Genomic DNA, 15989 nt, shown 5'->3' on the forward strand with positions numbered 1-15989 from the left:
AGGGACGCAACCCTCTCGTTCACCGGGGTGAACTCCAACACATGGCGGCTGAGCTGTGGGGCAATAAGCAAGCCCACTCCAGCCCGCCGCCTTACACCGCGGGCAACTCCAGAGAAGTGGAGTATCCAGCCCCTGTCGAGGAGCTGGGTTCCAGAGTCCAAGCTGTGAGTGGAGGTGAGCCCGACTATATCTAGACGGTATCTCTCAACCTCCCTCACAAGCTCGGGCTCCTTCCCCCCCAGCGAGGTCACATTCCATGTCCCAAAAGCCAGAGTCCGTGTCCGGGGATCGGGTCGTCGAGGCCCCTGCCGTCGACTGCCACCCAATCCACACTGCACCCGACCCCTACGGCAGCCTCTGTGGGTGGTGGGTCCACAGGAGGATGAGGAGGAGGGGCCCGCGTCGTCCCTTCAGGCTGAGCCCGGCCGAGTCCCGCGGGCAAGAACGCGGCCACCAGGCGCTCGCATGCGAGCCTCCACCCCGGGCCTGGCTCCAGGGTGAGGCCCCGGCTGCGCCAAACCGGGCGACGTCTCCGTGCTCCTCGTGTGTGTATCCATAGGGGTGGTTTGAACTGCTTTTAGTCTGACCCGTCGCCTCGGACCTGTTTGCCTTGGGAGACCCTACTGGGGGGGCAAGCCCCCCGGCAACATAGCTCCGAGGGTCATTCGGGTGCTCAAACTCCCCCACCACGATAAGGTTGCAGTTCAAGGGGGAGCTCCAATCTCTTCATGCTTATAAAATATTAAAAAATGACTGCAGTTTCCAATAATTAGCGCTTTCCTAGTCTAACGCGTCCCGGACGCGGACCAAGTTTGCCAGTAATACAACTCCAAACTTGGCAGGTCCCAGACCTGTTTTTTATAGTTTCTTCTTGAACTTAGACTATAGAATTCTTCAGAATCTTGTTTAAAGTTCCCCGAACTTTTTAATTATTGTATGAGACTTTAAAATCTCTATTTAACGTACCCAGTACGGTTTTTTGTTTAGGACTTATAGATCCAAAGGTCCCAGACCTCAAGCCCCAGGCTTCGAAAAAACACTTTTAAGTACTTTTTCCTTCAGCGTGCCCCAGGCACCTGGTATATAAAAAACTGTATAATCCACTCTCAAGTTATTCAACTTTAATATATTTACCGTTAATTCTATAAAATGTAGCAATATCAAACGGTGTTAAACTTCACGTACCACAGAGCCAATTTAGCGTCTCCAATGTGCAGCATTCGGTAAAACAGGAAACTGCCACCTTTCAATTTAACCCGGGCGGCTCAGTAATACATTCAGAAAAAAATCGTTTTTCACTCACCGGACTAATTCGTCCAAACTTCCCTTCCGTTAAAAATCCTGTTCGTGACGCCATTTGTCCTGTCGTTTTTCGCCCACACAGAAAGAGAGGACAGATCTCTTTTTGAAGGGAAGCAGCGGCGAACAGTAAGCCATAGTTCATCAAACCTTGAGATTGGATTAACACAGTAATTTATTACATAAGACAGAAATACTGGCCTTGCAAAGAATTGTGCAATTCTAAAGTCGTCGAAACGGCACCAAATAGCACACGGGTCCAGCTTACAGGAGGAAAAGGACAGAGAGAGTGAGGCAGCCGGAGCTTCCTCTATATAAAACACGCGCTGCGGTAAATCCCCTCTTCCCATTGGCCACCGCTAGAAGGAGGCGTAAGCAACGTGCTCTCCTATTGGCGGACCTTCACACAGACTGAACAAACTACGCTACCCATGATGCATTTCAGTATTTGTCCACCATCTACAGCTCAATAACAAAACAGTCCGCCGCCATTTTAACAGTTTTAAGTAAGTCTATGCGGGAAGCGTCACAGTTCGGAGGTCAAAGAAAACGTCATAACTCTAACACTGGAAATAGCTAATACCAAATTTCAGTCTCGTTTGTCAAAAGGTTATTTAAGTTAGTTAATATTCCTGTGTGAAATATAACAATCTTAAAGGTATAGTAGAGGATTTTCTTCTTCCGGGTGGATCATCAAAATAACTGGTCCTCCCAATTGTCAATCATTCTGGTGATATATGACGTAAGCCCGTCGTACGTGCTCGTCCCTGCGCGCAGCTCACTCCACACGGTCCTCATCAAGCCGCTGGCCGACCCCACGCATTATTCTCGGACATTTTTACACAGTTTCACCCCCTCTGGTGCAAATCTTCTTGTAAAGTGAGCTTATGTGAGCGATGCCGACTTGTGACTTGTAAACAGAGCGTGCACGAGGAGAACTGGGCTCGTGCACGTCTCTCGCACGCGTTTTAGTAGGCGTTCCATCTCGGGAGCAGGTACAGCGTTGCGCATGCGCATTTTTTTCAAACGGTGGAGAGGGCGGTTCTTTCCTAAAATTCCTGAAAATCCTCCTGTATACCTTTAAATAACAAGGAAGGTGTGAGATTCGAGCACAGACTGTTACAAACCAGTGAATTGTCAACAATAAATACACAATAACTACCAAGAATTGATAAATTCAGTTAAAAATGTGTTTATTAACAAAAATGCATTAATTCATAAATAATTCAGGAATTATTCATTAAAACAACCCAATCAAGTAATAAACATTAAACACGGAGATCTAATCTACTAACAGCAAACACTATGTACAAAGAAAGAGGGTGTGTGTGTGTGTGTGTGTGTGAGTGAGGGAGTGTAAGCCTGAGTGGGGATGCAATGACCACGAGTGTCCACCAGGTGGCGGCGGACCTTGGAGGGTCAGTGTGAGTGGGTGTAATGACCTCAAACGGACACCAGAGGGAGGCAGGCATCTGGTTCGAGGCAGTGATCGTAACGACCACTGGGGGCGCAGCGTCGCACGGAGGGAGAATGCAATGACTCGACGTGTCCACCAGGTGGCGGCCTCTCGAGAGATTGCAATCACCCACACGGCCACCAGAGGCGCTCGGCGCACTCTTTCTGGACGGCGTGACGTCACTGTGCTCGTGCACGGCTTGTGAGGCTGCTTGGAGCGCGCCTGGGGCCTCGTGGCAGAGAAATCCCAGGGAGGGTGAACTACTCATGATCCCAGAAGCAGGGTGGAGGAGCACAATAGGACAGCTGTTGCTGAGTTGCGCAATCTTAGTGAGGAGAGGAGAAGAGAGAAAGGAGGGGGCGAAAGGAGGACAGATCATACTGTGTGTCCAACTCTGCACAATGTCTCGGCCTGCCCACATTGTCCAGATATGCGAGTTAGGCAGGATCTAGACTCCAGGAGCAGAGGGGCAGGCTGAGAGAGGGAGAGCTGCACAGGTTCGCGTGGATGTGAATCCAACGCGCAGACACAGATTGGTTGAAAACACGGGATCGGCGTCCCTGAGTTCAAACAATAATAAAAACACACAGCAATATTCAAGTCACTATTCTAACTACCTGCCCAGACTCTAAGCCTTACTTAGTTGGACGAGGGAGAACGGGCTTCCGTGGCCGGTTGAAGTCCGTTGATTTCTGGCCGCGGGCTTGTTTTCTCTGGCGTCCCAGGGAAAGGGAACTGAACTGGTCTGTGGACAGGGAAAAGTCCACAGGATGATTTGAGGAGTGATCAAGCGCTCCTTGTGAGGAGGGGGAGAAGAAGCGGGTTCAGGTCAGCATGCGGGAGTGCACGGTGGCAGTGCACACTCAGGATCCGGTGAAGAAGAAAAAAAAAGAAAAAGGAAAAACAAAAGTAATTCCACGGTGGTTCTCGGCTCGTCCAGCGAGGTGAAGAAGCTCCGGGCCCGGTCAGTGTGTTAACACATGTGGTACTTCGTCTCCGTGTGAAGAGGTGCGTCCGTCTCGGAGCACATTCGGCTTGGAAGAGGTCCGTTTACCTTCACGGGTGGATTTTATACCTCTTCGCTTGGTTCCGGGTTCCCGCTGTGCTCAGGGCCATGTGGACCAATCCTGAAGGAGGGCCCGCCCTGGAGTTTCCGGCTGGTGAGGGAGCTCTTGGGCTCCCCTGCCGTTGGCCTCCAGTGTTGCGCCTTGAAGGGGGGGAGACGCGGGGGAGGGTCACATGACCAATGGCAAACTTTTCCAGTCCTGAGCATGTGGTGTCTTTGTTCATGAAACGTGGTCCCCCCTCCCCCCTTCCATGAGGTTGAGTGGCCCAACAATCATTATGTTGAAATTGTCATGACGTTGTGTGTGTGCTCTTTCGTCCATTATTTGGTTCCACTTTGGTTCCGTCAGAAAATATTGTCCCCCGGAAACAAGGCCTGTTCTTCCGGACGGAGTGTTGGGAGAATTTAATGAAGTGTAAGTAAATTGATTTGAACTGAAATATTTTATTGTCACGGTTAGAAAAACAGTCCATATTAAAAGTCTTTGATTCCCACATAATGATTTAAATAATTATTCAGGAGCAATGCTCTGTCACTTTACATTATAACCAATTAATTCAACTACATTACTTTAATTGACCATAAAGTACTAGTTCTAGTACTGTTGCAGGATTAATGTCATAATGTATTTTCAGATATCAGCAATGTTGATCACTGTGTTGATATTGTTATATATTTGTTCTGCCATCCATACTAATTTGCATAAACGACAACGCAACTTTGGAAATCAGATGAACATAACCATATTAGATGATACACTACCTTTTGTAAGAAAAAACATAATTTTCTCACAAACTTTGAAAGTTATGTGTTTTTAATCGGTTCAAGAAATGTAGCACAATATTAATGTTACGTACATGGTCTGAAGATGTAGCCTGTAGAAGACGAGCTGTCAAAGTAGCAACATTACTGTAGGTGTAATTTTGATGATAAATGTAACAAAGCAGGTTCATCAGTTTCCTCAATGAGACATATCTTCTTTCTTTCATCACCAACAAGTCAGCATTTTCTGCAATTGTAAACAACCATTTTATTTCTGTGCCATAAAGTGGGGTTTTAGACTGAAATTTGCATCACTTTGTCTGTCTTCAGGTCATGTTTTGTCCATTTTGTGGAATAAACCTTCAGCCCATCCTGTCATATTGTGGGTCATGTGCCAGAAATGTAAAATTTTTAAGGAATCTTGAAGATGAAGGTATGCCCCAAAAAAGCATGTTCTTCGAGATTACTGATTGCAAGATTAATTTACTGTAAAATATTGGTGAAATTACTATCAACTTTTGTTGAAAATCATAACATTCAGTCAAAGATGAGATCACAAAAAAAGCACAGGCACCCTTAAAACAAAAATTGTAAAGCCATACCACTTCACTGCTCAGTGGTGTATCTTAAAATTTTGTGAATAATGTTTAAAGCTTGATTTATTTATTTTTTCAACTGGCAGTCCTTTATTAAGGAGTGAATTCAAAAGAATCAGAGTCCACATAAGCAATGCTAATTTCTTACTTAAGTATTGCAATGCATTTTCATGTGTCTAATCTACTGTTACAACACATCCTTTCCTCAGATAAACTGAACCCTTTGGAATTGCCATAAGTGAATGCATTTACGGCTTCTCAAGAAAAGTTATGTGGCTCAAATGTGGAAAGTCCAACAATGATCCTCGTGTCATTGCTCAAAATTACATTCAGTGTGTCAACATCGAACCAACGCATTGAAAGCTGGTGGTCCTACTTCCGCAAACAAAGGTACCCCCCCCCCCAACCCATAAAATTTAAGTCTTATTTGATCTGTGGTCTATGTGATGTCATATTTTTGGTTCGACTTGGTCAGTCCTGTAAACGCCATAGTCTGTAAGTGACTGAGTGTCTGTTTGCCTGACTGACTGATCAAATACAACGATACTTCAGATGCAACTTCACTGTGACTTTGAACTCCAACCATCACTAACAACATATCCCCATCCAAATGTGATTATATAAATGAAGCCAACTATTAAGTCTTTTTCAGGGACAAGATATTATATTACATGTTACTAAAATGTGTGTTGTCTTTCTAGGAGTCACTTTTGGATGGATCTATGCAGTGATTTGAGGGAGCGGCATCTGTTCAATGGCCGTTACGAGCACACAAGGTTGTTGCGATAGTGCTTTTTAGAAGTCCTGCTGAAAGAACTGAATGAATACACTCAACACTGGAACACTCACATTATTCATCCAGTTCGGCAATCCAGATGCCCATCTGGAAGACCAGAGGCAGTGTACTTTTTGCCCAACAGGTGCGTATTGTAAATCAGGATAAAATAGATAAGTACAAAACCTCATTTGAAATACGCGTGGACTCTAAAATCCCCTTTGGAACATCTTGTTGCTTTAAATATCACTTTGCTCTGATTTTACATAATGCATTTTGACTTTAAATATGTTGTCATGTGCATCCTTGTACTGTGATAAATCTGGAGATGGTTCTAATGCTAGCAAAAAATCAACATAGAATATCAAAGAAAACCAATCTTTGTTGACGTGATGCTCAGTGAGTGTGGATCCATTTGTTTTTGCTTACAGATTATTAAATCTGTAAGCAAAAACAAATGGATCCACACAGGAAATCCACAGTTCCTCCCATTAGGGAGGAACTTTGGATTTCCATCATCCATGTTCTCAGCCAGTTTGAAAGCCTCATTCCAGCACCATCAACTCCTGAGGGAGACGATGACCAGCGAACCTGCTACGAAGAATTACAAAGACGAAGTGGTTTTACACCACCTCTTCGGTGGGAATCTGCTGTAGAGGCCTACATCACCCTGAAGAATATGGCTAATATTTAATATATCCAGTTTGTCTGTTAATCCTCTAGCTTTGCTGTGTGTACTTTAGAGTAAAGTACACTCAGCAAAGCTTTCAGAGACCTAAAAAAGAGCCTGCAGTCAAAGAATTGTACTTGTATTAACTTGTATTTTTCCAGAGAAACAAGTTGCGGTGTTATCTTTTTATAATTAAGACCTCAATACAAAAACAAAAGACACCAATAAAGCTAGTCCAATTTTCTTTACCATCACTATTAACAAAAAACATTTTATTTCCAAACATGAACTCGAATACATACACAGCTTGAAAACGTTTAACTTTTACATGTTTTGTTCTTCAGAATTTTTTTCTTTGAATTTTGACTTAAAACACAGAATTATGACTTGAAACTCAGAAGTATTTGGCTTGTGATGAATCACCTTTGTGAGCTACAAGTGATAGGGAAGCAGGAGGAGCGCCATATCCGCATATGGTCCGCACCAAGGATACAAGAGTTTTGCATGGTTGATGACTAATTGTTTTCCTTATTTTTTACAAATACCAAACAACAAACCAACACGCACCAAAACTCCACTACATCGAACATCCTTCTGCATCCCTCTCACTTGCTGCCCACCAAAGTTGGTTCCCCACGAACACCCATACTTCAAAGTTAAGATTCTGAGAAAAAAAAGCAACGAGCAAAAAAAAATAAAGGGTATAATTATTACAGTCAGACCAAAAAGTAAAACGTGCATCATGTATTGCTATGATGTGTGTGTGTGTGTGTGTGTGTGTGTGTGTGTGTGTGTGTGTGTGTGTGTGTGTGTGTGTGTGTGTGTGTGTGTCTCTGTGGGCGTGTGTACAGTGTTCCTGGGACGTCTCGGCTCAAACGGCTGGTGTTCTCTGACCTTCTGTGGGCGTTATAGATACCGGGTGCTTCCACCAGCCAATGACACGCCGGATGGGGTTACACACTGAGACCCTCCCCCCCACCCTCCCCCCCATCTAAAAACGTTTTAAGCTTGTGAGCCCGAGGCAACACACCACAACCTTCTGTTGTACCAAAACCAAAAATACCAAGTTCAGCAATGTAATAATGCTACTCTGTTGTCTCTCTAAAGTTGGTGCACAGCCGCCACCTTTTTCAGTTTGAGGAGAGGAGGGAATTATATTTGTATCTGTGTCGCTCTGTGTGGTGTCGTCATGCCTCAAGTCGATTTTTCTTTTTCTTTCTTTGCTCCACTGAGCAAAGAGTGATTCGAAACACATCTTTAAATTATCATCTCTATACCAACTGTTAGAGTTATGACGTTTTCTTTGACCTCCGAACTGTGACGCTTCCCGCATGGACTTATTCAAACTGTTAAAATGGCGGCGGACTGTTTTGTTATTGAGCTGTAGATGATGGACAAATACCGAAATGCATCATGGGTACCGTAGTTTGTTCAGTCTGTGTGAAGGTCCGCCAATAGGAGAGCACGTTGCTTACGCCTCCTTCCAGCGGTGGCCAATGGGAAGAGGGGATTTAGCAGCGCGCGTGTTTGATCGGGCGGAAGCACTGTGTGGAGCGCTCTTCTTCCTTCTGCTCTTCGACTGACCTGAGGCGCGTTTATCCTCAGCTGCTTTAACGGCTAAGTATAAGGCGATTCTCTACATGGCCAGTGTTTCTGTCTTTTGTAATAAATTACTGTGTTAATCCAATCTCAAGGTATGTTGAACTATATTTAAAGTTCGCCGCGGCTTCCCTTAACCAAGAGATCTGTCCTCTCTTTCTGTGCGGGTGAAAGACAAAAGGACAAAATGGCGCCACGAACACGATTTTTAACGGAAGGGAAGTTTGGACGAATTGGTCCGGTGAGTGAAAAACGATTTTTTTCTGAACGTAATACCGAGCCGCCCGGGTTAAATTGAAAGGTGCGCAGTTTCCTGTTTTACCGAATAACTGTACATTGGACACGATGAATTGGCTCTGTGGTACGTGAAGTTGAACGCCGTTTGATATTGCTAAATTTTATAGAATTAACGGTAAATATGTTAAAGTTCAAAAACTTGAGAGTGGATTATACAGTTTTTTATATCCCAGGTGCCTGGGGCACGCTGAAGGAGAAAGTACTTAAAAGTGTTTTTTCGAAGCCTGGGGCTTGAGGTCAGGGACCTTAGGATCTATAAGTCCGAAACAAAAAACCGTACTGGGTACGTTAAATAGAGATTTTAAAGTCTCATACAATAATTGACAAGTTCGGGGAACTTTAAACAAGATTCTGAAGAATTCTATCGTCTTAAGTTCAAGAAGAAACTATAAAAAACAGGTCTGGGACCTGCCAAGTTTGGAGTTGTATTACTGGCAAATTTGGTCCGCGTCCGGGACGCGTTAGACTAGAAAAGCGCTATTTAAGGGAAACTGCAGTCATTTTTTTAAATATTTTATAAGCATGAAGAGATTGTGTGAGTGGTTTGTATGTATTGTGCGTTTGCATCAGGCTCATGTTCTGGTAAAATACACAATTGTGTGGGTGATGCTGTGAGTTGATATAGTTGTGTTGTTGTTTTATCATAAGTGGAAAAAGTAGTTTTCAATCCGAGAATAACACTGTGAATGACTGTGTGAATGAAAAGTGTCCGAATTGAAACACTAGATGACTGATAAACCTTACGGTGCGGTTATTCTAGTGGAGTAAAGACAGCCTTTTATTGGAGATCTTTAGGCAGTTTGAAGTGAGACATTTCTCAGCTTTGAAACTGAAAAAGTGGCATTTTAAAGTATAAAATAAGAAAGAAAGAAAAATGGATGCTGTGTGCTTTGTTATCTCCATGTGCTTGAGTAGGAGAAAAAGGGATAAAGACACAGGATAAGGGAAGAAGTAAAACAGAAACCCCCTCTTCATGTAGAAAGTGGTTTAAGTAAAAGGACGAGAAATAGAAAGTGGTTTAAGTAAAAGAACGAGAAATAGAAATGTGATTTATATTGAAGGAGAAGAGGAAGTGTGTTTTGAAGGAAAAGTATGTTATTTTGTTGGCTATTATGGAAAGAAAGGAACAAGGCAGGTAGAAAAAGTTAGCCCAGCAAATAAGAGTAAAGAGTGTTGGTATTGTGGAGAGATGGGATAGTTAGTATGAGAATGAAGGAAAAAAGTGAAGAATTTGAAATGAATTTGAGGGACATTTTAGCGGCATGTGATGAATTTGAATGCCTCTAACTGTCTCTCTGTCTCCAAGAACCAGGGCTTGTTCATAGACAACCCCCACAGCAACATTGATACAGTTGTTATTGTAATGAGCTCTTTGTTCTCTGCAGACCGGCAGACTTGAGCTGCAAGACCAGGAAGTCGATTCCTAAACAAGTAATAGCAAGACACCCTGCTATTAACCTCAGATGGACTTAAAACATCGCTGTCCACTTAACAAGTACACTTGTATTAAATTTTGTGCACAATTTTGTCAGACACATAGGTACGTTGAAACACTAGTAAGGATTCAGTATGACTTACACATAGTCATATAATATACATTCACATACAGTGCTCATTGAGGTGACCCCCCTTCAACTTATTTTAATTACCAACCCTGTGTCTCACTAACATTAACTGGGACAAAAGTAGTTATTTAACATTATGCCAGTATTATTGTGGTTTTTCTGAATTGTTTTATAACCTGAAGGATTGTTTTGTAGTACTATAGTATAGCAGAGATAGATTGTACCGACAAGGCCTAATTGTTTACCAGGTGTCCAGATGATACCACAAGAATGAATTAATATATGAACTTTCTTATCTGTAGACTGAACATGTGTGCCCTCAGAATCATTTGTCGACAATGCTTCTGAGGCCACAGGGGGAATGTTGGGATTACACAGGATCACAGAAGGATTGTTAATTTGGATTGTTAATTTTAGTAGAAAAAATCTCCATTTGTCATGAGACGCAGCCATGACATGAAAAAAGACTCAGGAATGTAATTGTCTATCGCACCTAGTAGGGGGTTGGAGGAGCTCCGCAGGATCTCCTTCCCCCTTCCTCTTTCTCTGTTTACAACATGTAATTAAGACTGCTTCAGCTAGCAGACTTTTCACACCTCTGGATGCACTCGTGTCACAGGGGGTCCTGGGAGCCTCGCTCAGAGGAGGTGAGTTACAGCAGTTCAACTCACCCAGCGTTAACAACTAATACTTTTAACCAACTAACAACTTTTAAACCAGCGACCTCCACTCCTCAACTTTGCTGACCCTACCATGAGGGTCAGACCTCCCACATCCAGAGACCAGCAATCCAGAGTCTGCTTTCCAGGGAACCGACCGGTTCTTCCAAGACGGGACCAAGAAAAGACATCTCACATAACTTCTTTGTGTTTTCCTCAAACAAGCAGGAAAACCGTCATAGCTTGGAGCCACCAGGTCTTCAGTCTGGAGGGGACCAACTCGGAGCTGTAAAGGACAGCTCCTGAAACACCAACTTCATCTTCTTCTCCTCAGCCTGCAGAACCAGCAGCCACAGTTAGCAGGAGCTGCTAACTAAAGGAGAAGACACCAGTTTCCCTCCAGCAAGACGACAACTGAACTGCTTTAAGGCAGTGGTAACAATTGGGGTTTAATTGAGATTAGTTAAACTTGATGATTATGCATAGAACTGTTTAACTTTCATGAAAATGTGTTAGTTCTGTTACAGCGATCGCATTCTTTTGATAATGATATTAGGAGCAGATAATAATGTGTAAACCAACGTTGACTCTGCCACAGACACAGGGTCTGCATGCTTATCTGTTTTACTAACTGGTTAATTCACAATCCTACACATATATCAAAGACAACATCACACTGCGACTGAACACCAGCTGATGACTTATGACGTTTTACAAGATAAATCGCATTCACATAAACTTATTCTAGAAATGGTCCTTTAGCAAAGACACATAGGAAGCAGATGCTACGGCTAAGCTTCTATTGTTCCATTGTCATCAACACATGGTGGAGACCAAGGACAGTTCTCCTGCTCTCTGAGAACCGCCATTTGAAATGTAGTATTTTGTGATCCACCATCTTGTTTTGTACTTCCATGACACAACTCACACAAATGCTCCTTTCAATTCTCTTGTCTCCACACACACACACACACACACACACACACACACACACACACACACACACACGGTGTATGCAATCCCTTTGAAATAGAGATAACTCCTCAGCAGACGGCCCGCTAACCACATCAAAAAAGGGGTAATAAAAGCTGGGTGGGATTGTAAACAACACCAGCTATTTACAAGATAAAAGGAGAATGCCTGTAAATGGTGACACTTCCTGCTCACAGCAGGTGAGAAGGACACTTGAGTCTTCCCCCATCTCTGGAGAATTTTTTGTAATGTTTACAGGAATCCAAGGTGATGGAGTCCATTCTGAGTGACGGAGAAGACCTCACATGCCGTGAGGGTCGGAGGACATCGAGCGTGGTGCCATCTTCATTACTGCACCAAGGCAGATTCATCCGACAGAGAGATCATCGTTCCTGAAAACGACTAGGAATTCAACGACCAGGAGGGGCCAAATGACAACGAGGGAGCATCCTACGCAGAATCGACACCAGGAGGAAATCATCGCGACGACACCGACGACGAAAGATCCCCAGGGGTGCACTGCAGCAACCCCTGACAATTAGAGAGAAAACATTGTTAGGTTCAAGCCGGTCAGAAGATCGCAAAACATTGTACAACACGAAGGATCCGAGGAGCAGCACTGATATAGAAAGACAGAAAGAATTAATCAAGAATTCATCTTCACAGAAGAACAGAGGATGAAGTGGCTGAAAAAAACTGTTTGAAGGTTCTGGTCAAAGCCAGAGGTCCTGTATATGTGAATCATGGAAATGTTTATGTAGATTGATACTTACATTGCTAATTGTCTTATCATCCTGGTTTTTGTACATGTCACTGCCATCCCGCAGGTGAAGGTATTAGTTCTTTAACGAATGTAAATCAAGTAAACACACTTGCATTAGCCACACGCTAAAATCACCAACTTCAAATAGTGAATCAATAGAAATTAAGGTAGATCTAACTAACAACCATACTACTTTTCCCCCTGTTTTCCCTAAAGGTAATTTTGGAGTGTGTTGGGATTTCCTTCTATGGGAATTGAGAGATAAGGGAGATGTAGCTTTCCCAATAAAATTGTGTGATTACCTCTGCCAAAATAAAATAGGAGCTAAAGCTTGGATGTCTCCAGCTACAAAACGTGTAGGAATTAGGACCATTAATCAAGTTAAAGAAGTAAATGATTATTTCAAAATAACAACAGGAATTTTAGGTGATGTAAATAATTGGTTGCTAATGGCAGAGCAAGCTTCTAAAATCTCCCAGGACACAATTAAAGGTTCATGTTTGTGTATGCATTCTCGACCTCTACTTAAGGTAGTGCCGACTCCAGTAAACTCAAATTGTATAGTCAACTTAATGAATCAAACTATACCTAGTAACACCTGTAAGAAACTTTTCTCATAACTACAATATCTAAACTTAAAAACCCTATTTCATAGCACAGTGGCTAAACAAAACTTCACCTGTATTAAAGTAAATGCTGACAAAGTTGAACACGAATTAGGAACTCTTGATTCAACTTTGTGCGGAAAAAACACTTCAAGTTCCCATTGATTTCACGCTATTAACTAGGTCAGATGTATGGTGGTGGTGTGGATCAAATAAAATTTATGATGGACTCCCAAGACAGGCTAGAGGTTTATGTGCATTTGTAATTTTAATAATTCCAGTAAAAGTCCTGCCTTTAAACATAGATCAAATTTCTACTCTAATACAACGCACTGAGGTGCACCAAAAAGTCATTTTAAACGTCGCAAAAGAGATTGGAGAAGACAATTAGATCCAACTTATATAGATGCGATAGGAGTGCCTGATGAATACAAATTAGTTGATCAAATAGCAGCAAGTTTTGAAAACCTACCAAATATCTCAGCGTTTTCCCAGCCACACCTAATAAAAATGTAGATAGGATTAATTATATTCATTAAAATGTTCAACGTTTAGGCAATTGGACAGAAATGGGTTTTGCAGCCGTCCACGAACAGCTTCAAGAAACCTCAACTATGGCTTATCCGACCCGCATAGCCGTTGATATGCTCCTGGCTGAAGGAGGAGTATGTGCTATGTTTGGTGATAAGTGTTGCATTTTCATCCCTAATAACACAACAGCAAATGGCACCTTAACTAGGACTCTAGAAGGTTTGCGTACACTCAATATAAAAAAAATATTATTCATCATCATTTAGGAGTTGATACATTCATGTGGGACGGTTTGGCTGACATGTTTGGTAATTACAAAGCTTTGGTAATGTCTGTGTTGATTTCTATTTGTTGTTGCATTCCATGTAATAGAGAGCTTCTTACTCGTTTGATTAACACTGCCATCTCCCCTGACAAACGGGATGTAGTAAATATGGCATTGTTAACTTCCACAGGTGAACCAGGTCATTTTGATCCAGAAGATGAAACTAATCTGTTCTCTTTTAATGTTTATTTGTGATGTGATAGAATCACATCAAGAGAGCTATTGTTAGAGTTATGACGTTTTCTTTGACCTCCGAACTGTGACGCTTCCCGCATGGACTTATTCAAACTGTTAAAATGGCGGCGGACTGTTTTGTTATTGAGCTGTAGATGATGGACAAATACCGAAATGCATCATGGGTACCGTAGTTTGTTCAGTCTGTGTGAAGGTCCGCCAATAGGAGAGCACGTTGCTTACGCCTCCTTCCAGCGGTGGCCAATGGGAAGAGGGGATTTAGCAGCGCGCGTGTTTGATCGGGCGGAAGCACTGTGTGGAGCGCTCTTCTTCCTTCTGCTCTTCGACTGACCTGAGGCGCGTTTATCCTCAGCTGCTTTAACGGCTAAGTATAAGGCGATTCTCTACATGGCCAGTGTTTCTGTCTTTTGTAATAAATTACTGTGTTAATCCAATCTCAAGGTATGTTGAACTATATTTAAAGTTCGCCGCGGCTTCCCTTAACCAAGAGATCTGTCCTCTCTTTCTGTGCGGGTGAAAGACAAAAGGACACAACCTATTCTTTTGGATCATTCTTTGCTCTGTGAGGAATCCTGAGTTTAAAGTCAGAACTTTTTCTTTAAACTTGTTCTTTATTTTTTCACAGTGGCCCTAATCCTCTTCTATGGTTCAAAGGAGAAAAAACTAAAAGGTACAAAGCCTGGGCAATTCTTTATTCCAAAGGTCATGTTGGCCTTGGATACACTATAATTGTCCAGCAGAGGGCGCTTTAGAGTGTTGGCACAGGTATTTGCCATTGGGTATCATGAACAGGTGAGTAATTGAAGGCCTGGGGTCCATGCCTGAAGGAGTTATACATGGCACACCTGTCATGACCACGAAGACCTCCTCCAGTGTCACAATTTCTGTAAAAAAAACAAAAACGGATTGACTGAAAATTGTTTTCACAACGAATATGGAATTACAGTTTGGATGAACACTGACTAACCTTCACAGTCAAGAGGATAATGAGCCCAGAAACTGTTTGGTCTATTTCCTGGAGCTTCCCGTTTCTTCCTTAAGTTGTGGGTGGAATAGGTCTTCCATGTCGGCAGCAGATAACTTGTCATCCACGTGGCGTGGGGGCCAGCAATGCTGCTTCAGAGTGGTCAGAAACTGCAAGCTCGCAAGGCCATTCTTGAATCTATAGTATATATATATTTTTTTTTTTTAATGTATTTTTTTTTTTAATCTATAATATAACGACAGGATGATGTTTTGAGTTATGAGTAAATGTGACAATAATATACAACGTTTTATACTCAACAGATTTGAAAGCAACACAAAAATAAATTACTTTTCAATTGCACTGTGGTTCCTGTCGATACCATCTAAGGTGCTCCTTCACAATCAACTGCTTTTCATCCAGGGATTTGGCATGATTGAAACACCCAGCCGTCTGCAACATGCTGCTGTTCTGTGCAACCAGGTCTCGCAAATGGTCCAATGAAGATGCATTCTCAATCTAAAAAAAAAGAGAAGCCCCTTAGTCATTTCAAATGCAAAAACAAATCATGAATAAGTAAGTAAATAAAGCTAAAATAAAAGAAGGTCTTACATGTACACAACTGCTCCTTTTATCAACCCTGTGCCAAAATTAAACAGCCCTCAACCAATGACCCTTGCACATGTTCTAGCTTTTTGGGGATTTCTTCATCCACAATGTCTTCTGTGGATGACGTGAAACTGGACTGCCCTGCAATGTGGCTGACTTGGGCCTTCATGTACAATCAACACAGCTATGATCTTCCCTGCCAAACTGTATTCGTCTTCACTGATTGCTGCATGAAAAAGAATGCAGTGTCAGAAAGTATTAAATTGGCTTGCACACTAAAC

Source organism: Blennius ocellaris (assembly GCF_963422515.1).
Source record: "Blennius ocellaris genome assembly, chromosome: 1".
Classification (NCBI taxonomy): Eukaryota; Metazoa; Chordata; class Actinopteri; order Blenniiformes; family Blenniidae; genus Blennius; species Blennius ocellaris.